We start from the raw sequence: 25956 nt of genomic DNA, 5'->3' as shown, positions 1-25956 counted from the left end.
GATAAATGAGGCGTCTGATGGCGCAAACCGTTTCCTAATATCATAAGCCGTTTAGGGGATATGAATCTCGAAGTGGAAGTCTGCACTTTTCAACGTGCTCATGCTTATCCGTCATCTATATATATAAAAGCAAGTCGGACTGGAGTGATGTACATATAAATATTTAAAAACGAAAAAAGACGTGAATTAATGAGGCACTTCCAGAAATCTCAGAAATTTGAAACTTGGTACGGGGGAAACTGATGACCCCAAGATATGGCCAGAAAGTTCGTCTTATCGTACAATCCGTTTTTCGATTTGATGTACCGTTTAGCAGGAGTTATTCTGTAAATGATGGTTAACATTCTTATACTTCCGTATGACGACTATATTCTTTCATTGACGTCGATTTGTAGCAATCTAGAAAGGGTTTGTCTGCCATTGGTATTAAATACATTGCAAATCGATAGTGACTGTCAGAAGGAGGACATCTGCTATTGTTTTCAGTCCTACCCACATCGACTTTGACAGGCAATAAGAATGGGGTCGTCCTCCATCTCTTGTGCACTATTTTATGCATAATTCCCTTCTCGATTCGACTAGCAGAACTCTAGGGAGCGTGTCTTCCATTATAAATAAATTGACCCATCTAAAATGTGACTGACGATAGGCATAGTGGCCTGCTATTATAATGGAATCTCACCCCCTCGGTGTGACTGGCAGGAAGCTGACTGGCATTAGAAAATGCGTCTGCCATTATAAAGATAAGAACGCAACTCACTTTTGACTGGCAGTAAGGAAGGTCCTTGCAAATATAATAAAAGTTCCTCAACTGTAATCTATCTGGAAGTAGGAAATGGGGTCTGCCATTGTAATGAAACCTCCCCAAATCGATTTTGGCGGCGCACTAGGCAATGGGGTCTGCCGTTAAATGAAAATTACTTTCTTCGTTGTGAATTGCAGTAAACAAGTGGACTTGCCGTTATCATCGCAATTCCGCAAATCACACTTTCATTGGACACAACGTCTGTGGTTTTCACAATACTGATTCTCGGATAAAGCCAAAACAAACCCAATTTAAAAATCTTATTCACTTAATGTGCACTAATTTACTTCGATATCCGTATACAATGTAGAGTACCGTAGCGAAGCACGGGTACATTTGATAGTAAAATAATAAACGGCAGCTGCCCAAAACTACAGTAGAGCCTATTTGAGAGCCTGTTTTAGGCAGCTAAATTAACATTTTAGCACCTAAAAATCCGATGTCTAGTAATCACTATATCAAGATCTTGTGGTGGTTGGAAGTGTAGTGTGTTGTCTGAATATGAAAGGAAAAGTGTTGGAACAAACACAAACACAAGTCCCCGAGCCAGAAGAATTAATTAGACATGATTATATTCACCTGTCCGGCCGGCAATCGAATCCGGGACCTTCTGAACCGAAGGCCTCAACGCTGACCATTCAGCCAAGGATTCGGACAAAACAAAATCATTATTGAGTTTCATTATTTCTATCGGTATTAACATTCAAGTTTCGTAGTAGACGTCACCAGTAAACATACAACGTGTAGAAAAATCGCCAACCGAGGTATTCTTGTGAGGTTGAATTGCAGCGCCTCTAGCGGCAAGAATAGCATCCACAGGGCGGAGAGCTATGAATGGCTATTGGGTAGGCTTTGTATTCCTTGTAGGCTAAGGTTTTGAGCTTACCAAACAGATGAAAGTCACATGGCGCTAGGTCGGGACTGTAGGGTGGATATTGCCAGACCTCCCACTTGAAACGCTGCAGCAGTACTCTGGTTTGGCGGGCCTTGTGAGGTGTTGCGTTATCGTGCAACAAAATCACACCGGCGCTCAATTTCCCCCCGCGCTTCTCTTTAATCGCTTTACTCAACTCGTGCAACGTTTGACAATACGACGCCGCGTTGATCGTCGTTCCTTTCGGCATGAATTCTACGTGCAGCAAACCCTCAATGTCAAAGAACACTGTCGCCATATATTTACCGAATGAAGGTTGAACCTTGGCCTTCTTCCATTGTGGTGATGAGGGGTGCACCCATTCCATTCTCTTCGTTTCGGAGGTGAAGTGATAGACCCACGTTTCATCGCCTGTGACGATTCGTCGCAGTAACCCGTTGCCGTCTGCAGCATAACGTTGCAAAAATGCCAGGGAGGATTGGAAACGTTGTCCCTTGTGCTGATCGGCGAGAAGACGTGGGACCCATCTTTGACACAGCTTACGATATCCAAGGTCCTCGTGAACAATGGCGAACACACTGCAATACGACATGTTCAGCTGCGTCGGGATTTCTCTCAATTTAATGTGCCGGTTCTGTCTAATGATCGCATTCACACTGTTGACCATTGCTGTTGATCATTATTGATTATTATTATTATTATTATTATTATTATTATCATTATTATTATTATTATTATTATTATTATTATTATTATTATTATTATTATTATTATTCATCAGTAGTGTTAGAAAGTACTCAGCTGTGGTTTTCCAGCATAGTTATCCTTACCCCTTACATTTTGCAATGTTTTTCACCCCCAGTAAACACATGAAAACTGAACATTCGTCTATGTGATATACTTCTGGAATTGGACAAATTAATTGTAAATATTTGTAGGATTATTATTATTATTATTATTATTATTATTATTATTATTATTATTATTATTATTATTATTATTATTATTATTATTATGTCCGCCTCCGTAGCGTAATGGTTAGTGTTATTAGCTGCCGTCCTCGGGGGCCCGGGTTCGATTCCCGGTACTGCCAGGAATTTAAGAATGGGAGGAGGGCTGGTATGTGGTTGAAATGGTACATGCAGCTCACCTCCAATGGGGGTGTGCCTGAAAAAGAGCTGCACCACCTCGAGATGAGGATAAGAGTTCACTTTTACTTTTATTATTATTATTATTATTATTATTATTATTATTATTATTATTATTATTATTGAAATTTTTTGTATGTTAATTTCTTCGCAGGAAGCAAAATGTTAATTTATATTTATGTATTATAATAGTTATTTTTATGTACAGCAGGATAGCATAGTACCGTAGTAATTTGTTTGTCTCTTTTTTCATTTATTCAGTATGTTATATATTTTTATGTTAATTATGTATTTCACTGGTTAAGTGTAAGATAGGGACACGTGTCCCTAAGTTTGCCAGTTAAAATAAATCATGTCTATCTATCTATCCAAGTCATTTGCCTGGTGTGAAAATGTGAAGTACGGAAAACCATCTTCGGGGCTGCCGACAGTGGGGCTCGAACCCACCATCTTCCCATTACTGGATACTGGTCACACATAAGCGACTGAGCTATCGAACTCGCATTTTTTTGTAATTACCATTCCAAACTCCTTCAGATTGTCATTCCAAATGTTCAGTCTCCTTTGTACTTCCTTTTCTCCCTTTCACCAAATCACCACATCATCTGCGAACACCAAAGCATTCACTTCATCACTACTGATACTCTGTTTAACGTTTTATGATTTCGTCCAACAATATCGTAAACAATAATGGCGGCAGTGCACTTCCTTGCTTGAGAACTTTTATTGTATAAACTGTTTCAGAGTCATCACTCACCGCTTGTACACTGCTTTTACTCTCATGATACAACATTTTTATCTTGTTAATTAATGACGTTTTACACTCCTTTTCAGTAGGCATTCCCATACATGTTTTCTCTTAACTGTATCATAGGCTTTTTCTAAATCCAAAGATAAGAAGGTGATTTCGTTGTTCCTCTCCAGATACTTTTCCATTATCGTTCGCACTGTAAATATCAAGTCTATTGTTGATCTATTCGGTCTAAAGCCATATTGTTCTTCCTCTAACTGTGTTTATATTGATTATGCAGGGTAAAACGGATGAACGTGGGGATCGCGATCGACGGAAACACACTAGTCTTGTCTGAGGATCGTACGAGATTGTCCTGGACTAGATTCGACTAGACTGATGAGGACAGCCGAACATCGTACAGACTTCACTGATTGCGGACAACCTTTAGTAATGGAGAAGGCACTACAAGAAGAAGAAGAAGAAGGAGAATGGCATTTCTCACAACAGGCTGTGAGAAATTTGTAGAGTCCTCTATGTGTGCAGAACAACAATGCTTTTATAATGTTCCAGAAACGAATATTTTGAGTTGTTAAACAAGCGAATACTTACATAAATTGTTATCTGTAACAGAATATTTCTTGAAGGGGATCATAGACACTGTAAGCTGGCAAGAACTTGTGCGAATAATCTGTGTCCACACGTTTACATGTCTATAACATTTCGTCTCCGTGCATTAAACACAATAGCGAAATGATCGCCAGAATAATTCATGACTCTAATTAAGTGCAAGCCTTTCAGTATAGGGACCATATACTGATTATTTTAAGGTAATCTGTTCATTATATTTTTACAAATATAAACATTAATTATATATATTATGTAATAAGCAGACAACGAAGACTTCAGTGGTAGCTGCAGTTCATTGTAGGTTTGTGGCGTTTAATTACATTTCTGAGCACCACTATGGCAGACAGTGGATCTGGGTGACAATAACGGCACAGTAATTTTTCCACGCACTTGCTTTATCACGTGGAGTTAGGTAAACAAGGTAAATAGGGGTATTATTTGAACATAGATAATTTTTAAATTACTGTTTATTTCTTCTTAAGATAAGCACAATTTTCTTTTATACTGAAGAGCTATACAAAGAAAGCTCTTCTCCAGTGCTAACAATCAACATGAATCATGGTGTTGGTAGGTATAGGAAAGTTCTTCGAATGTAGTAGTTCATTCTTTAGACACATCGATACTTGCAAGAGTACTTGATCCATTTAGATTTAGTTGGGTAAATACCCACCCTAGAAAGAAGAACAGTGAGAATATTATTAAATAAGTGAATAAATAAATAAATAAATAAATCAGTAATCATTAATATGTAATGAGTAAATAAATGAACTAATTAATAACTAATGAAATAACTGAATACATAAATTGTAGGGCCTACCGTACAATAAAACTAGCATTATGTTTAATAGATATAAATTACAGTAAAACCCCGGTGTGTGCCGATACTGAACAAGGAGAGTACAGTACTCTACTAGGTATATTAGAGCTATACTGGACAATATTTAGTGTGGTTTCTATTGCAGTATTTTCTAGTTTCTTTTTAGTGGCACAAGTTTCAGACAATGACAAACGTTTATTCAGATGTGAGGTCGTATTCTCTTCGTACTAGCGATAAAAGGTAGAGGCCTTATTTTTTTTAAATATTATTCCAACCAAAATTATATTTAAATTTGTTCGCTTTTGAGGACTTTTTTCAAGAACGGCACCTACTCGGTCCCGCTCAATTTACAGGATTGTTTATTGCTGAGCTATGAAGAACGTTCGATAAATCCGAGAAAAGTATTTATAATGGACCAGAAAAGAGAACTGCATACTGATTTGATGGGTAGATGTGAAAACAGTTGACTGTAATAGTCTGTCTCAGGACTGAACAATGTGTTCGGGGCGGTCATGAACTGCGGCTTAATTCAGCTCATTTTGCGAAATGTCTCTGCCCACTGACCGCGGTGTGAGGTGACCGCTGAAGGAGGAGACTTTATTGAAAAATATATTGATTCCAGTGAAAAAATCTTTTCGCTGTACCATTGAAGTCTGTTTCAGTGTGTGTGTTAAATTCTATGAATATACTTTCTGAAGTATTTATAAAGTGTAAAGATTTACTTTGAGTCTCCAAATACTCTGTGCTCACGAGATGCATATCTGTGTTTAAAGGTGTTTGTATACAGCATATGATTAATAACATAAAGCGACATGGACGAATATGATAACGTTGCTTAGCAAGAAAAAATTAGCTTTATTTTAAAAGGAACAGAGTACTGGTAATATTCTATTTAGATTCTGAGTCTTGTTTCTTGGGTGTGGTGTCATAACTTACACGAAAGTCACTCTATGCATTTTATGATATGATATTGGCGTATTGTACTTACCGGTGCATAGAAAAGACCCTGTGGTATCTGAAACAAGAAAGAGAGAAGTGTTTTATTTATACATTTTTGTTCTGACGGCGGGCATCAAAATACCCTTTTAAACCAAAACAATGTAGCACATGCATGGAATGCCAAATGACTAGTAGCTATAGAAACAAAATAAGGACAGGCCAGCAATCTCTCACCTTATCTTTTCAATATATACGTATATATAGTATATAATCGCACAATACGTTAATGAGGGCATTTTGTTGTATACGTTGTATAAGGAACAAGTGTTTGTTTGTTGTTTGTATCTGAATGAGAGGTAAATTAGATTTTGATGATACTTAAATATAATTCTGAATACATATTAAGGACACATGGCTGTGAAGACCGCAGTAAAGTAGAAGCAAATATTTTGGACATAAGTTGGACAAAGAAATTATTTTAGGTCGATACAAATTATCACATTAAAAGTATGTCATTTACAGTAAGCTACAAAAGTTGAAAACTAGAAAAGCAGCTGGAATTGATAAGTTTTCGGGAGATATACTGCAGACAATGGGTTGGGATATATACCATATATAAGTACTTATTTGGTTATTGTTTGCATGAAGGAACTATACCAAATGAATGGAGAGTTGCCATGGTAGCCCCTGTGTATAAAGGAAAGGTTGAAAGACATAAAGCTGAAAATTACAGGCCAGTCAGTTTGACATGCATTGCACGTAGCTTTGGGAAAGCATGTTTGCGAAATTAATAACTGGTTTGATAGAAGACAGTCTGGGTTTAGGAAAGGTTATTCCACTGAAGCTCAACTTGCAGGATTCCAGTAAGGTATAGCAGATATTCTGGATTCAGGAGGTCAAATGGACTGTATCGCGATTGACATATCTAAGGCATATGATAGGGTATATCATGGGAGACTACTGGCAAAACTGAATGTAATTGGACTTGATAAAAAGTGACTGAATGGGTGGCTATTTCTAGTAAATAGATCTCAGAGATTTAGAGTAGGCGAAGCTTTATTTGAACCTGTAATAATTAAGATGGGTGTTCTTCTAGGCTATTTCTTGGACCTTCATGTTATCTTATATATATAAATCAATGGTATGTGTAAAGAAGTGGAATCAGAGATAAGGCTTTTTGCAGATTCATCTTATTCTGTACAGATTAATAAATAAGTTACAAGATTGTGAGCAACTGCAAAATGACGTCGATTATGTTGTGGGAAGGACAGTGGGCAATGGTATGATGATAAACGGGATTAAAAGTCAATTTGTGAGTTTTTCAATTGTAATTACCACATTGATGGGGTGGAAGTTCCCTTTGGGAATCATTGGAAGTACATAGGTTTTAGCATAAGGAAAGATCTCCATTGGTGTGATCACATAAATACGATTGTTAATAAAGGTTACAGATCTCTGCACTGGGTTATGAGGGTATTTAGGAGTTGTTGTAAGGATGTAAAGGAGAGGGCATATAAGTCTCTGGTAAGACCCCAACTAGAGTACGGTTCCAGTGTATGGGATCCTCGCCGGGGTTACTTGATTCCAGAACTGGAAAAAATGCAAAGAAAAGCAGTTCGATTTGTTCTGGGTGATTTCCGACAAAAGAGCAGCGTTACAAAAATGTTGTAAACTTTGGCTATGTATGGTGTGAGAATGTTGCTCATAAGGTCGGTTGGTGTATATATTTCAGTGGGCTCTGCAGACTGATATGTAATAGCAACTCTGGCTCGGTGAGGAAAGCAACGGGAAACTACCTCACTCCTCCTTTCCCTATTATGCCTCTTAAGTGATGCCTAGGCCATCTATGACTGCTGATGGCGTAGCTGTTGAGGATCCAACCAGCGTTAGCGCTGACGGACTAAACATGCATACATATTATTAATGGTATAAGTTCACATATTTTCAAAATTGCTCATTTAATAAATCGTCGTTAACGATTAACATCATCACTCATTTTTAGAACATTCACGGATTTTTAATATAGTCTGTAAATTCATTTTTAATTAATTAATTAATTACCAATGCCAATTTCTTATTAGTTTTATATTATATGATTATCAATTAAACAGTCTAATATTTATTATATTTTCGTCAATAGTTAATTATGGGTGTTTATTATCACAATAAACAGTTAAGAATTATTAGTTCAACAAATTGTATCAGCCTAATTTATCTTAATTGATTATTAATCTCTCTAATATTCTTGGCTTGATTATTAAACTTATTTCGATGAATAAAAATGTATGTTAAAAATCATCGCCACCAAAATTTAATACAGGCTTCTCATTACCTTCACTTCATTTTATTCTCATAGGAATATCGTCTCAAATTATCATTGCTTAATACCGATGTCCTGGTTTAAATAACACGTGGTTATTAATTTAAATTTTCCTTTGCGATCACAGAAGTTTGAATTTTTCTCATTTTTCATTGCCTTCACCTTTGTTTTCACTACAGTGTAACATGGTATTCAAATGATTGATCTAAACCTTACATCTCTAAACTCTCCATCAGTGTAGCAATGCATTGTTCATCATTGGAATGCAATAAATTCTTTCCTCTGCCAAAAATTCCTATCTTCAACATGATCTGAAATCTTGCACATTGTCAGAACATGCGAATTTGAGAAATTCCACATATTCCTACTTTTAAAGACACCACTCAAACGTATTCATCTAATTAGTTTATTAGTTCTGATACAGTCAGGCATTATGCTGTAAGGAATTGAAACATTATTTCTGAGAATGATAACGAATTTTGATAAAATCAGGAGCATTTAGAATCTTAAGGAAATTTAATCTGTTATTTGTGTTATTATCCAGTAAATGTCATTTTATTTTGAATTCCAGTTCGTAAATCTCTCGCATGGAACTTCAGGGGAAATAAATCGTCGACAACATAAATGAAAAATTTGTACACGTGTGATTTCAAAGACAAAAAGTTAATTAACAGCCATTAATGGTATTGCTTTGTTATTTAATAAATGTAAATTTTGTGTGGATTCATGTGTGGCATTTGCCACGTGCCTATCCTTATACACGTCTAGTGCCAAAAATTTATGACTCTAATAAATGCCCTATAATGTATTGGCAATATTGTGGTTCAGTTCTGAAGCTAGTTTTTTGGGTGTCAAACCTTAACTTATGGGAATAGCGCTCTGTTTAGTATACAGTACGATTTATATTGTAATTGTTGCACTGTACTTACGTTGCCATCAGAATTCGCAGACTTTTCCTGAAACATTAAAACAAACAAACATTTTATTTCTAAATTTCATACTGACGTTGGGTTGTACGACCTGTGACAATAAAGTTCGGTGAATAGTCCTGTACTATCAACATAGATGAACAATGCACGACAGTGACCTTACTGTCCTTCGAAATAGTCCCCTCCCATAAGTATGCACTGCTGAGATCGGCGGTACATGTCCTGGAAACGTTGCAAGAAGGCTCCCTTCGGGATGGTGTTCAAAAGCCTCGTCATATTTTGTCGGATGTCAGGAATATCGTCAAATCTGTTTATTTTCAAAGCGAGTTTGAGTCGTGGGAATAGGAAGATAGCCTGTGAAGCCTCTAAACGTGCCTGCTTCTAATCGTCAGTCAAGTGATGTGGTACAAGACGACAGCATAGTTAATCGCCGATCTTCGTGATTAATATCCTCACCTTCTCAATGTTTTCGTCACTGACGGCGGTCTTCCGCTACGGGGGTTGTCAGAAACACTTTCCCGGCCTCCTCGTAAACGGGCGAACCATTTGTACCCACACTTCATGTACAGTGTTTATCTTCATAAACACGTACCAGCATCGCATGCGTTTCTTTCGGTGCCTTGCCAAACTTAAAACTATACTGTACATTGATCTTTTGGTCGTTCATGTTCCTGTTCGCAGTTCAGAACCAACGCACTAAACACACATTGTGTCAAACAGGTCATACACGGCACACATGAGGCTCAAATGAACAACGTTGTGAGCAGGTGATCAAAACTTGCTGCTACGCAGGTGCAGCGTTGTTTGTCGCCAGTGTTGCCGAATCGACCGTTCTGACTTCCCCTTCACCGAATTTTATTGTCACAGGTTGTAAGATTTTTTTCAAAACATCAAAATGATAGCTTCGGGCTTGAAGGACAGATGATTTGTACTGAATGCGTGCAAACAACAGAAAACTGAAACTAAAAATATCTTATGCAAAGAACGTACCAAAACAAGGATACTCCGGAAGGCTGTCACCTTAATTCCTTATAAATATAAAATAAAAGCTGTTTCTGTACATTAATCAGAATTGCTGTATCGACCGTGTACGCATTAACAAGGAAATGCACTTTTTAATTTTCCGTCATATGTCTGTCTGTACGTATGTATGTATGTTCGGATATCATGCGAAAATGGGTGAAGGGAATTGTAATGAAAGTCGGTATCTAAAGTCGGGAAATTATGCACTGCAATATACGATAAAAGTAATGTTATTCATGCTGAATGAAATGGTAATTTAGGTGAATGCCTAAAATGTAATTCTCAAATAATTATGTTATTAGTGGGCCTATCAGTAAATATTAATTTACTACGGTTGCCTATAATTACATTTCTGATCATTTATGTCTTATACATACCGGCTATGATAACAGAGATATTAATGAATTTATTTTTTGTTTCTAAGTCCATATCAAAGACGAACCACGAGAAAATAAATGGAGAATAGAATTTAATGAAATTTGGGATGTAAAGCCTGGAAATAAGGTACTAGAGTTTAGGCTATAAATAATTTTATTTACGCCGGGTGAAAAAGTAATTTAGGGGAAGGTGCCTAAAATTTAATTTTTAAAACGTATGCTATTGGTCCTATTGAAAGGGATTACTACCGTAACAAAAGTTCTAGAGAATATATTATGTTCCGATCATTTATATCTCGTACAGTTTTAACATACCAACTATGATAATACAATGAATTTAGACGTTTGTTGGTTAGTCCGTATCAGCTCCGAGCATTGCTAACATGGAAATATTGTTCAGTCATGATAATTGGCGATGATCTTTGTCGTGATTATCTTAAGGCGTAAAACCGCATGGTCATCGGTCCGTATAGTGTACAAAAGGGAAAATGTGAAAATGATTATTAAAATGAGAAAAATAGTAACGGAACGATCGCTTGAATAATAATACAAGAGAGAGTCGTCAAAGAAGGAAGGACAGCCTTTACATTAGATGCCCATTAGGGCAATAGAGTCGAAAGAAAACGAAATGTTAAAGGGTACAATAACGAGAGCGCATAAAACAGATCAACAGTAATATTACATTGACCATTGTGGTGATGCGATTTATCTCTTCTGTTGCCACTCATCTCCGATAGATGGGATTGCTGCTGTGGGTCGAGTAAAATAACATGCCTGAATATTGGTGGAAAGTAGCTGGGGATTTAAATAATATTGCAAATTCTATATGATTGTTTTGCAGCTAGTAATTGTAGCGTACAGTTGCTCAGTAAGTTAATTAGCGCACGTTGTAGTATAAGTTGTATCAAGAACAAGTGAACCTGTAAATATAAAGTTTGTTGTGCGTATCCACTGGGCTGGTATCCACATGGGAGGTGAATTATATTTTGATGATAATTTAATAATAAAAATGCGAGGGTCCTATAACATCAGGAGGGACTAAACCAAGAAGAGGAAAATACAATTTGTTACAAAATGAATGGGAAACGTGAGGATTGCCTACGATAAGCAAATTAAATTGTAACAGTTGCTGACAATGCAAAGGCAATGAAGAGAGTAATGGGTGAAATACTCCCTAAATCTAACCTCAAAGTAAACACTAAAGCAATGTTATATATAACTCAAGTAAATAACGGCAATGAGAGAAATGAACAGGATAACGAACTTAATTATCTCGGAAGTGCCTTGACCATTGACAGCAGAAAGAAAGCCTCCATAACCAAGGGAACATGTACAAGGCGGCAAATACCTAAAGATTAAAACAAGTACAGTAGATACAGTATTTGGGGCGTTCTTCCATATGGATATTAAAGCTGCACGCCGGAGAAACATGGAAGACAGCAACTGGAAGCATTAGATATAATGATTTACAGAAGAATAACGAAGCAATTTGGATCCAGATCAAAAGTAACACCCATTCTTCCAAGAAATAGGTGAATAAAGTTGATTATTGCTTTAAGGGAACGGCTCTGAGGACCAATGTTCTTATTTTCAGTAAAAGAGACATTTGTTATCGCTGCTACAAATAAATAATCTCTATGTCTTTCAGGAATATCCTTAGTGGCATTCATTAAAATTATATGAGGTACGCCCTAAAATTCCTACTACAAAATTTAAAGTTTTATCGGAAGACAGAGTAGATACTTTATTGACTACGAGCACTTACCTTGAAACGTACCACACCGCCGCTACCAAAGAATCAGCCCCACACGTCTCTAAATCCCCCGTCTTCTGCCTTAGTGAGTAGAGCAGACAACTTCTGACGTCATGTGTCTACTTCCCGTCCTGGAGGGAGAGGAAGTTCCCCCTGTGTGGGTTGTGACAGCGGCAAATGTTGGAGTAACAAGTGTTTCTCAGTGAGTGTGCCGGATTATTACACGGCCTGTGTGAGTTGTGGCACTGGCGGATGTTGGAGTAACAGGTGTTTCTCAGAGAGTGTGTTGCTGTGTGGGTTGTGGCAGCGGCGGATGTGGGAGTAACAGGTGTTTCTCAGTGAGTGTGCCGTAGTATTTCATGCCCTGTGTCGGTTGTGGCACCGGTGGATATTGGACTAACAGGTGTTTCTCAGTGAGTGTGCCGGAGTATTACACGAACTGTGTGGGTTGTGGCAGCGTCAGGTATTGGAGTAACAGGTGTTTCTCAATGTGTGTGCCGGAGTATTACACGAACTGTGTGGGTTGTGGAAGCGGCGGATGTTGGAGTAACAGGTGTTTCTCAGTGAGTGTGCCGAGGTACTACAAGCAGGTACCGTTGGTGGTCTCCATGCAGAAATGTTCTTGTAACTGGACGCAGAAGGACTGCTCTTGGATGGTGCAGACGGGATATATTTAAACACATAGTGGTTTTTTCCTTGAAATGGGATCAGTTCGTTTCTGGACGTAGTTCATATTTAATAAAATATCTACTGAACGCCGCTATAAGTCCTGACAGAGGTAGATTCACATTGTATATGCGTTTCAGTTTGTATGTATAAGCTGACCTCATGCATTGGTAACATTCTGCTTCACATCTGATCTCCGTTCATTGTGTGTCATAGACTAACGTTTGAGAACTGTGTCGATTTCTGTCATAATTGAGGAACTGTACTTACCGGCTTTGCATAACTCTGCTGCGTGGCAACTGCCTGAAACATCAAAACAAAGAGATATTTGTAATAATTTTGCAGTGACAAGATACTACAAATAATCTTTCAAACCAAGAAATAAAGAGAGGACTTGACTGGAAGAACAGACGATTAAGACAGAATCTGTTCAAACCGGCAAACTGGAACTGAAGTGACCGGCAGCAAAAGAGGTAGAAAGATTTCGAAATATGAACGACAGTACCATTGCCGCTTTCCTTCTCCTAACTTACTCTCTATGTATATATACGTGCTGTAAGTATTTTATTTGAAGAATGTCCGCTGTGACATGGGAATCACTAGCAATTTTGTGTTTGCAATTCGATACATTTTGATACGATAATTCCTTTGGAACATTTGAATTATTCGAGCATTATTTTGTTAAGAAGGAAGCTATATTTTCCTGTTCGACTTTGTAAGGGTTATTTTACATGTTTTCAGTCTGTGACAAAAAATAAATACATTGTAACACATACAACACTATAATAAACTTGTAAAAATACACACTAATAAACTAAGAATGGCATGTTGCCATTGTAGCTTTCACGGCCCGTACTTATAGACATGATACTGTATAGGCGTTTGGGCTTATGGCTGTCAAGAAAATAAGGTGAAATTCTTTTCGTTTCGCAGAGAACTACGTTTAAGAAGCCTTTCTCGTGGACAGTCGAGATTTTCTTCTGATGACGCAGAGCACAGTTCTCTGCGAAACGTAAAGAATTTCACCTTTTTTTTTGGACACGGCATAAGCCCAAACGCCTATACAGTATCATGTCTAAAAGAATGGCATGTCTCATCCACTAGAGCGTTTAAATCATTTTAAATCTAGCATGTATATATATGTGTGTGTGTGTACGTTCCGTAAAATTGTTAATGATTGAGAGTTGAAGATATTATGAATAAGTAATAAAAGAAGATTGTCACCGTATTTTATACAGAAAAGCTTCTATTCTTGTCCAAGCTGCCGATCAATCGTCCGTCACCTTCAGCAACTGCGTCCGTTCTACAGTTGTAGTTACTTGCTCAAAATTTCACCAAATATACGCAACGTGCTACTGAGGAACGAGAAAGGTGTTTCTCATCAGTAAATAGAACGAAGACATTTCTGAGAAATATAATATGGCCTCAGCTACCGTGTGCAGACATTTCAATTTGACGCCATCTGGCTCTCTGCTCGTCAATTTGACGTTCCGTTTTACTCTAGGTCCACTAGATAACAGAGTAAACCGAAACTCTCCTGGGCGTCTGTGGCTGAGATTTAATGAATTTTGTCGGGTAAACACCAAATGTGTCACCAGAGATCTTTTACATGCCGACATCGTACAACATGAAGTGCTGAATGGACTTTTTTTCCGCCCTTCAAAAATCCGACTACCTCTGTCGGGTTTGAACCCGCCATCTTGGGATCCGGAGGCCGACACTCTACCGCTGATCCACAGAGGAAGCTGTAATAACAACTGAGAGGTAGAGACGCCCAACGTATACAATAGTGTATATACATACATATGATCTGATATATTTTGAGGATGCTGTTCTAGGACGAAACATGTCATTTTTGTTTTAATAGTGTGTATTTCTTGCGGGTATGTTTTAGTGTTATATAATTATTTTCGAAAGACTGAGATGCTTTAAAGTTACGCCAGCATTATTTAGCACCTAGCTTGACTTGTTCGTGCAGCGCGACGTTTGATTAACGCGAAACAGAGTTACCTTTGATATCTCTTTTGAATTTTGAGTGGACTTGCCTCTCTGTCACAGACAGCGCGTTCTTACTTCTCAGTTGTCATTGCTTTTCTCAGCAAAGTCTTTCTTCTAATGAATGAAGTGAAACACCTTTCTCGTTCCTCATCAGGCATCGGTATGTTACCAATAGCACATTCAGACGTAGAAGTCAGTGGAGTGTGTGTCTTTATTCTTTTCCAGAGAACTAGCTGCGACCCTTCTCGGTCACATTTTGCTTGTGACCGAGACTGTGTCTACGCAACGGGCTTCTGCTTCAAGAAACATAGCCAACAACATCGTTTGGAGTAACGGTATTATTATTATTATTATTATTATTATTATTATTATTATTATTATTATTATTATTATTATTATTATTATTATTATTATTATTATTATTGAAATTTATTTATGTCGCACGGACACAGATAAGTCTTATGGCGACGATGGGATAGGAAAAGCATCGGAACGGGAAGGAAGCGGCCTTGGCCTTAATTAATGTATAACGCCAGCATTTGCCTTGTGTGAAAATAGGAAAACGCGGACAAACATCTTCAGGGTTGTCGACAGTGGGGTTCGATTCCACTACTTCCCGGATGCAAGCTCACAGCCGCGAAGCCCTAACCGCCCGGCCAACTCACCCGCTATCATTACTATTGGGTGTGTTAGGCGGTATTTGGTTTTTTCAATATGATATATTTCTAACTGCATCGTTTTTGGTTATAAGTGGGGAGGATGCTCTCTCTCCATTTTCCCTGGCTCTTTGGGGATAACAAAACGCAATTTGCTTCAAGATTCGGCTGCGTTAGATTCGATGCCTTCCCTTTAAGTAATGTATTAAATTAAACTAGCTGCTGATAGCTTTGTGTCTGTCAGGTTATTAGCCTGGTAGCTGGGGGATCCTCAAGTAGCACCTCTTAAGGCTATGCTATGAGGTATTCTAGGCAAGATGAGGTATAGGAGAGTTTCCCTTTGCTTCCTCACTTGATCAGAAGTGCTATTGCAGCACTAATGCGTAGTTCTGCTCAAGACCACCCCTACCTGAAAACTTTCATACTGTCATAGCCATATTTAGAATATAACTAAAACACACGATTTTAGGAGTTAAATCGTTTTCTAAGTATTGACAGGCTCTTCAGTGCTTGAACACTCAAAATCGCACTGCAGTGAGACAGTACTCATTAACTAGCCGCTAGAGGAATTCATATAAGAAGGAAAATTATCGACTCGTCAGCATTTCTACTGGTAGAGCTCATGAATCTTTATAATTATGTATAATAACATTTTGTTTGTACATTGCTCAGAATTTATAAAGAATGTTATTATTTCTGTATCGGTCGTGTCCACAGTAACAAGGAAATGCACTTTTTAATTTTCCTTCATGTCTGTCTGTCTGTCTGTCTGGCTGGCTGTCTGTCTGTACGGATATATGTACGCGCATCGTGAGAAAATGGCTCAAGATAATTTGAAGAAAATCGTTATGTATAATCGGGAAATTAGGCTCTACAATCTAGTCCATAAATAATTTTATTCAGGCTGAGTGAAGTGATCTTTGAGAGAAAGGCCTAAAATGTAATTCCCAAATATCTATATTATTAATGATCCTATCGAAAAATACTACATTAATTATATAGAATTAAACTTTCGTCATTAATTCATGAAGCCATAAAATGGTAAGATCTTGTAGTTATAGGTGTGACCCTTCCATGTGGAATGGTTTTCCGCCCGTATGAGGAGTCACATACTAAGGTAGATTTTAGAGTTATTCATGCATTTAGTCATAAATCCACCCATGCATTTACTCATCGATTCGAAAGCTCTCTCCTCAGTTGGTGGTTATCCGTGCCTGCGAGAAGTACTTCATTTATAGGAAGGGGAGTTAGGGATTGGAATAACTTACCAAGAGGGATGTTCAATAAATTCCCAATTTCTTTGAAATCATTTAGGAAAAGGCTAGGAAAACAACAAATAGGGAATCTGCCACCTGGGCGACTGCCCTAAATGCAGATCAGTACTGATTTCTGAAGTGTTCATTCATTCATTCATGCATGACAATTCAGTCATGGAATCATTCATTAATTAACTCATTCATGCATTATGTAGCCATACGCATAGTGTCTGTTGAATATGGAGGAGAATCTCTGTACAGACTTATGAAAAATAAATAAATAAATAAATAAATAAATAAATAAATAAATAAATAAATAAATAAATAAATAAATAAATAAATAAATAAATAAATAAATAAATAAGTAAATAAATAAAAAATAAAACCTTCGACCACTTATGTCTTATACAGTTTTAAGGTTTTGTCTATGATAACAGAGATGTTCATAAAATTCAATTTTCGTTGCTAAGTCCATGAAATGAAATGACGTATGGCTTTTAGTGCCGGGATATCCCAGGACGGGTTCGGCTAGCCAGGTGCAGATCTTTCTATTTGACACCCGCAGGCGACCTGCGCGTCGTGATGAGGATAAAATTATGATGAAGACAACAGAACTGCAGTATGGGACCGCGCATTGTCGTGGAGGATGTTGACCTTTCGAATCGGTTGGTTTCGCTTTTGCGGCGATTTGCAACCCTCGCCTTGTTCAAGAGCTCGCAACAGTAAGCAACAATGATTGTGCGTCAATAATGTCTCCAACCGAACGAATGTTTTCGTCCGTAATGCTGGTCCAAGGACGGCGATCGTGCTGCTGATTTTCCACACGTTCTCGTCCTTCCTTAAGCTTTTTATGCCAGGTAAACACATGTGTCCTTGACAATGGTTCATCAATGGTTCATGAGCAAGAAATTTTATAATTATGGGTTGCGCAGTGGAGGGGTGCACTTGTTGCTCCAACATCGTGAGAGTTACTGACAAAGACGCGGGTAATATCTAACATCATGCTCTCCCCACTCCTAACGGTCCCGCCTAAGCATAGCAGAACCAGTGGGCCAGTCCTACCAACTGTTGTTGTTCAGGATCAAAAATCCCGTTTATATTCGATTGACCTTCGTAAGCAAATCTCCTGTTTTCTTAACTTCGAACATACAAACGTGGATGCTCGCTCTATCTTATTCTAATCCCAAAAATATATCCATGATACTGTACTATTCCGTGTAGCGCAGTAAATTTAAATTTACCTTTGATGCTTTCACGACCCGGAATTGTAGACATGAAGAAGTGAAGGGAAGTGCCACCTGCCTTACATTCACAATACCACATATCGAATGTCCAAGGTCCTCCGCAAGGTCAATATAAAAGTCGTGTTTGGCGCCGTCATTTAAACTGCCCACAGTTTAGGTAAAATCGAGGACAAATTGTCCCCACTATTACACCCTGGGGTGTATAAAATTCGTTGTATTTTCGGCAAGGTACATATTGGCCAAGAATGCCGGTCCATTGGTACCGTATCAAGGAATATGAACGTAATATTCGTCTCTACCAGCCAGACAAATCAGCAGTAGCTGAGCACGCCCTATCGTCGGCTCATGTTGCCGTGTTCCAAGATGTTCGAGCTCTTATCCACACTAAACAATACAGGCCTAGAATTATACGGGAAGCAGTGGAAATTCACAGAAAGCCTAACAATTTCAACAGCGTCACTGGCTATCAACTAAGTCATGCTTGGTTGCCAACCATTAAGGATTTACGTAGGTAGTTCCCTTCCCTGTCCTTTCACTATTGTTATTTCGTTTCGGTGTTTTTCAAATTCGTACGTTCTTCATCACCAGATGTTCTATTCCAGGTTTGTGGAAGTGTCATACTTTCATACGTATGTACACCTTATATGCCCCCCTCCAAGACCAAATCTGATGGTACCGTGAACTACCACTTCAATTGCTAGCGCAGTGCCATGGTACGGCGAGCCATCTGGTGACGAATGAACGTACCACTTCCTATTACTAACGGCTGAATTAAAACATTCATTATTGGGGAAGTCTTCCACGTTTACAGCCGAGAGTTTTTTGTGAATACATGGAGCAAAGCTCTCTGCGAAACGTAAAGAATTTCACCTTATTTTTGTTGACACAGCATAAGCCCAAAAAACCTGTATCATGTGAATAATGTAATGGTTTTATTTTCTTCCTAGAACAGTGTAAAAAGTATGTTTCAGGAAAGACGTGAAAACAGACAGGAATAGGGTTTGTTCTACTCAACTCACCCAGATAGGAAGCCTGGCGCCTGAGAATCCAGCTTAAGGATCTAACACTTACTGTTTACTGGGTTATTTGTAGCTAGGTTTACATTCTCTTCTGGGGAAGGTGCAGTCTAATGAAAATAACTCACCTACCTTCGTTCGTCAAAGGTAGTAGTACAACTGTGAAGTTATTTATCTCTCTCTCGCTGATGAGACTCTATACCATTCCCTGAAAAGCTGACGTTCTGATGATGAATCCACATTTGCAACCAGTAAGACACATGATCATCCCATACAAACCGGTGACCAGGAGCTTGAGCGAGTCATCTTTTTACTAGATGATAAGTAAAGGCATATCTGCTGGTATAATTAAGAATATTCACTTATGCTTCCCTACATGTTTGTTGTTCTAGTTCGATCTACTTGTACCAGTTACTGTGATGGGGTGGTATATTTAAGACTGATAATTGTTTACTTGCCAAATTAAGAGATTTTCTTCATAGTCGTATGAATTTTAGAGGTCTATATTTGTGTCCCCTACTATCAGTTCGGTTTCAACATGGTATCTGGCAAGAATATAATAATGTAACTCACTGAGAAACCGCTGTTTGTGATTTACTTGCGACACATATACTCCTGTAATAGCGTCCGGCTCCACGGCTAAATGGTTAGCATGCTGGCCTTTGGTCAGAGGGGTTCGATTCCGGCAGGGTCGGGAAATTTAACCATAATTCGTTAACTTCGCTGGCACGGGGACTGGCTGTATGTGTCGTCTTCATCATCATTTCTTCCTCATCACGACGCGCAGGTCGCCTACGGGAGTCAAATCAAAAGACCTGCATCTGGCGAGCCAAACTTGTCCTCGGACACTCCCGGCACTAAAAGCCATACGCCATTTCATTTTTCCTGTAATAGCTACTTTTTTGCTGTCATAGTTAATTACTACTGTGATAAATTTAAAGTCATCATAGTTAACAATTACCATTTCGCGGTCCAAACCATTTAAAACTAATAATACAACACGATCACATTATCTACCGCCCCCCTCCCCCATTGTATTAAAATTGTACATGGCATGGTTACTTATATTTACATTACTCATTGTCCAACTTTCTGTTAAAATAATTACATCGAACCTATGATTATATGCTTTGAAATCAAGTGAATGTGAGACGGTTTATACAGTTTATTATTGAGCGAAATACTATGAAGTTGTGTCACTATCGGAGGCTGTTTGCTGCTGACATAGTACACGCAGCTAATTCAAGAGTATGTCCTAAATGGATTCGAACACTCACGAATCCTAAAACTCCAGAAAAACAAAACTATGTAACATATAATCTCAATCATTCAGTAATTCAACTGACATTGAGTTATATTTTATTCAAGACTAGCTGTCACACACCGCTTCGCTCGCGAGGATGTGGAAAGTTGATAAAATTAATTGTTCCTCGGTTCTGCACTAAATAATCCCTAAAGTATAAAAACTCACCGAAAAATTGCATTTCATTCACCCAAGAAGCTCTTTGTAAACCACGATTGTGGCATTACCTTTAGGGGCTAAGATGTCCAGGCTACTGGCAGAGCTAAATCTGGAACATGCGACATGGAACTCTAATGTGAGAAACAGTCCTCTTTCAAGTAAAAAACAGGGGTTTTCTTTATTTCTAAACGAGATTCCAAATACTGATTTTCACGTATGTAGCATCTTAGTCTTTGAGATATAAGTGTCCTCATAAAGATAATTCAACTCCTTAACATATTTTCGATCCCCAGCTTAAGTTGATCTTCCTGTCTCTTTATTTTTAAAGGTGATTACAGGTACCAATTTTCACGTCTGTAACATATTAAGTTTATGAGATATACTGTAGATATACTCATTTAAAAAACTGCCCCACTCCTTGGCTGAGTGGTCTGCGTTGAGGCCTTCGGTTCACAGGGTTCCTGGTTCGATTCCGGGCTGGGTCGGGTATTTTAATCGCGTGTGATTAATTCAGATTGTTTGTGTTTGTCCCAACACTCTCCTCTTCATATTCACTCAACACTCCACATTACCAACCATAACAGAAACATGGAATATTAATTACCTCTCTACACACGCGGTTGGCGTCAAGAAGATTATCCAGCCGTAAAACAGGGTTAAATCCACATGTGCGACACAGTTCACCCCCGCGACCCCACAGGTGTGGGGAAAGTGGTAGAAGAAGAAGGTACTCATTTAAAAAATTCACCTGCTATTTTTATTATCTCACCCCCTTAAGTGGATTTTCCCAAAGAAATTGGGTTCATTTATTCTTAAAAGAGATTCCAAATACCAGTTTTCTGTAATATATTCAATTACTGAGAATGTATCCTCATATAAAGAATTCAACTTCGTCCTCACTTCTTTTCACTCTTCCCCCCTTCACCCCTTAACTGAATTTTCTGAAAACAAAAAATATTGTGTTCTTTTATTTTTAAAGGAGATTACAAATACCAGTTTTCATGTCTGTAACATGTTACGTTTTTGTGATATATTGTAGAAAATATTGCTCCTGTAAGAATACTGGAGCTAACGTCGCCATAGTTATGGCAGATCATTTCTTTAACCGATTCCTAGAGCAGGGGGTAGTTTGGTGCCAATATCTCAATAACGGTTGGCTTTAGGGCCTTTAAAAATGGTTTCCGGGACCCTAGGGCTTACCGAGTTTTGTTCCTGCGTCAAACGGCTTGAAATGAATGTCTTTTCTCGTCCTTGTAGGACATATCCGATATTCCGCCTAGATTTGCGTAGTATTTTCATATCTCACCACGTCGCCACCCCCCTCCTCCATCGAATAGTTTTTAAAATAAAATCCAGTCTGTAGCACTCAAGGATAATGTATCTTTCTATTAGTGAAATAATTTTTAGAATCGATGCAGTAGTTCCTGTGATCAGCCATTACATAGAAACAAAATTTACAGATACATGACGGGGTAAGATTTTCGAGACATCCGAGACCATGTTAATAATTTTTTGAAATGAAAAAATTATCCCCCTAATTAAACAGGAAATTAAGTGAAAAAGTAATAAGAAACATTAGCACACATTTTTGAATGAAATGAGGTGAAATTATAATGACGGAATTAGTTTCGAATAAATTCACAAATACAGTTTCTATGGTAAACTCAAACTCAACGGTAGAAATTTCAGAACTTTTGCCAAGAATATGTATTGATGTATTGTGTGCGAAATTTAACTAAGAATATTTAGACAAGATTCTTTAGAAATATCAGTTCACTGGCTACCAAAATTGCGGTAGTCTGATACTGAAACACAGAAGAATGAGGATAAACGTCCCATTACCGAGCGTGTTGGCTACGTGGATCGAGCTTTGAAACAGTTAGCTTGTATTCGGCAGATGTTCCATAATAGGCAGACCTATAGGTGATTCTCTCTGTTTTCCCATTATCATAGCAATCATTTCCTATCCAGTCCAATGTCTACGTCGCAGTGTGAATTGTATGAATAGGCGTCACATAAAGAAGATACAAAAAAGAAACATACATTACTTTTCACAGCTACAAAAATGTTTCTCGAGCTCATCAATTCTGGTCACCAACAGATAAATTAATCGAGGAAAATGGACAGTCAGTTTTCATGGGAACTTTTATAAAGCACTTAAAAAACTATCTGGTGGAAGTTGATATAGCCAATACCAACTAATTATCCTCGTGAGTCAAGTTCTAAAATCCTTTCTAAATATAATACATTTCACAATTCATAAAACATATGAACTGGGCAAAGGTGACGCACAGTTTGGTTTTCGTAAGAGCTTTGGAACATGTGAGGCTTTTTTCATCTTCACTGACACTATTACAAAGTTGTAGAGCCCAGTGTAAAGATGTATATATCTGCTTCATTGACTATGTCCGAGCATTCGATTTTGTCAAACATACCGAAAAACTACGAAGTCTGCGAAGCTGCATGAACATTAAACAGCCTCCGTAAGAATCGGAAACTGCGAGCCAGGCGCTATTAGTATCAAACAGGGAGTACGGCGAGGATGTGTATTATTTCTCCTGCTGTTTAATCTGTACTCTGAGCAGAACTTCCGAGCTGCTCTTCAAGTGGCGTAAGATGGAAAAGAGGTAACTGTGGGCTGATCAACAATCTTCGGTATGTAGATGACACTGTTATCGAAGGTCGTCAAAGTCTGGTAGACAGAATCCTAGCAGAAGGGGGTCAACTTGGACTCAGAATTAACAGCGACAAGACCATGGTGATGGCAATTTCCAGAACTGGTATCATGCACAATCTTATGAATATTTATGGGGAACAAGTAGAACTAGTGCGGAAGTTTATCCACCTTGGCAGCTGGAATACTGAGGACATAGACCCGGATTTAGAGCCCCGTCCACGTATAGAATTGGTTCGTATTAGCTTCCCGTAAAGGAGGAATCTACTGTGTGGCAGATGCCTCAGGTTGGGGACACGTCATAACTCGTCAGATGCTATGTATATACAGCGCTTCTGTACGGCGCTAAAACATGGTCTCTAAAATGTAACATCATTAAGAAAGTAAATGCCTTCGAGATGTGGATGTTCCGAAGGATGTTACGTATCTCGTGGACTGACCACGTCTCCAGTGCTGTCGTATTCAGATGCATGAGGAGGGAACCAATGTTGATGTGTACAATCAAGTAAACGGAAACAGCCTACCTTGCGCATAGTATGGGGAACGAAAACCATAACATGCTAAAACTGATTATTATCATTATCGTCATCAATGTCCCACTCCCGTAGCCCGGGTGTGGTTAATAAGCCTCATCCACTCCTTTCTGTCCTTCCACGTTTCCTGCTCCATGATTTCCGACACATTCAATCCAGCTTCTCTAATGTCCTTCCAAATCTGATCCATCCACCTACTTCTAGGTCTTCCAGTTGCTCTTTTTCCCTGATGTTCCCTTTCCAATTCCCTTCTTGTTACCCGTTCCTTTCCCATTCTTTTTACATGTCCGAACCATCTCAGTCTTGCTTTCTGTATGTTCTGTACTAACGGTTCTATAGTTAGTTCTTCTCTTATTTTAATATTTTGAATTCTGTTTCTTCTTAACCGATGTTCTTAGAAAATTAATTTCTACTTCTTGGATCTTACTATCTTGTATCTTATTAGTTACCAGCGTTTCTAGTCCGTATGTTACAATTTGTATGAAATACTCGTTATATAATGTTAATTTCGTTCTCTTGGGTTTTTTGTCATCCCATAAAAGCTCTCTGTCTTGATGATGAGATGTTGTACCGTTACTTAGTCTGATATTAGTTTCAGGATTGATTTCAATACTTCCATTAATAATGGTACCCAGGTATGTAAACTGTTCTACATTCTCTAAGCGTTCACCGTCCATGTTCACTTGGCATGCCTTTTTCTCTTTTCCACAGTGCATGACTACAGTTTTCTTTTTTACTTTTTCTGCTATTTGCTTTACGTCGCACCGACACAGATACGTCTTATGGCGACGATGTGATAGGAAGGGGCTAGGAATTGGAAGGAAGTGGCCGTTGCCTTAATTAAGGTACAGCCCCATCATTTGCCTTGTGTGAAAATGGGAATTACGGAAAACTATCTTCAGGGCTGCCGAGAGTGGGGCTCGAACCCACCATCTTCTCATTACTGGATACTGGTCACACATAAGCGACTGAGCTATCGAGCTCGCTTTTTAAAAAATAATTACCATTCCAAACTCCTTTAGATTTTCATTCCAAATGTCCAGTCTCCTTAGTACTTCCTTTTCTCCCTTTCCCCAAATCACCACATCATCTGCAAATACCAAAGCATTCACTTCATCACTACTGCTACTATGTTTTATACGTTTCATGATTTCGTCCAACAATATAATAAACAATAATGGCGGCAGTGCACTTCCTTGCTTGAGAACTTTTTTTGTATAAAATGTTTCAGAGTCATCACTCGCCACTTGTTTTACTCTCATGATACAACATTTTTATCTTGTTAATTAATGATTTTAGTACATTCATTTTCAGTAGGCATTCCCATACATGTTTTCTCTTAGCTGTATCATAAGCCTTTTCCAAATCTAAAAGTACGAAGATGATTTCGTTGTTCCTTTCTAGATGCTTTCCCATTATCGCTCGCACTGTAAATATCAAGTCTATTGTTGATCTAGTCGGTCTAAAGCCATATTGTTCTTCCTGTAACTGAGTTTCTATTGATTATGTAGGGTAAAATTTATGGACGTAGGGATCGCGATCGAAGTACTCACACTTGGCTGAGTAACGTTCGGGATTGTACTGGACTAGATTCTACTAGACTCATGAGGACAGCCAAACATCGTAAAGACTTCGCTCATTGTGACCATCCTTCAGTAATGGAGAAGGCACAACACGAAGAAGAAGAATAAGAACAAGAAGGATAATAGGATTTTTCACAAAAGGCTGTAAGAAATTTGTTGCGTGCTCTAAGTGTGCTGATGTCCTGTACCATCCTGACAACAATGTTTTTTCTAATGTTCCACAAACGATTTTTTTGAGTTGTTAAACAAGCGCATTCCTCTATAAATTGTTATCTGTAGCTGTATATTTCTTGAAGGGGAGCATTTTCAGTGCAAGCTGGCAAGAGTTTGCGTGAAGAATCTGTGTCCACACGTTTACATGTCTATAACCTTTTGTCTCCGTGCATTAAACCCAAAAGGGAATTGATCGCCAGCATCGTGTCAAGTATACACTAAAATAGGAGTTAAGTGCAAGCCTTTCAGTATAGGGCCCATATACTGATTAATTTAAGGTAAGCTGTTTATTATATTTTTACAAATATAA

General features: G+C 38.3%; 1 long non-coding RNA gene across 1 annotated transcript in view; it reads right to left on the bottom strand.

Annotated features, from left to right (window-relative positions):
* The window catches only part of LOC136886029 (uncharacterized), a 71480-nt gene that overhangs the window by 23781 nt on the left and 21743 nt on the right, over window positions 1–25956 (bottom strand). Inside the window, exon 3 of the long non-coding RNA XR_011019017.1 lies at window positions 9193–9219. This is a non-coding gene — a long non-coding RNA (uncharacterized lncRNA). The remainder of the gene's footprint in view (window positions 1–9192; window positions 9220–25956) is intronic.

The sequence above is a fragment of the Anabrus simplex genome, chromosome X (assembly GCF_040414725.1).
Source record: "Anabrus simplex isolate iqAnaSimp1 chromosome X, ASM4041472v1, whole genome shotgun sequence".
NCBI classification, from domain to species: Eukaryota; Metazoa; Arthropoda; class Insecta; order Orthoptera; family Tettigoniidae; genus Anabrus; species Anabrus simplex.
The sequence above is the reverse complement of the archived record's forward strand: the minus strand, read 5'-3'. Positions and strand labels throughout refer to the sequence as shown.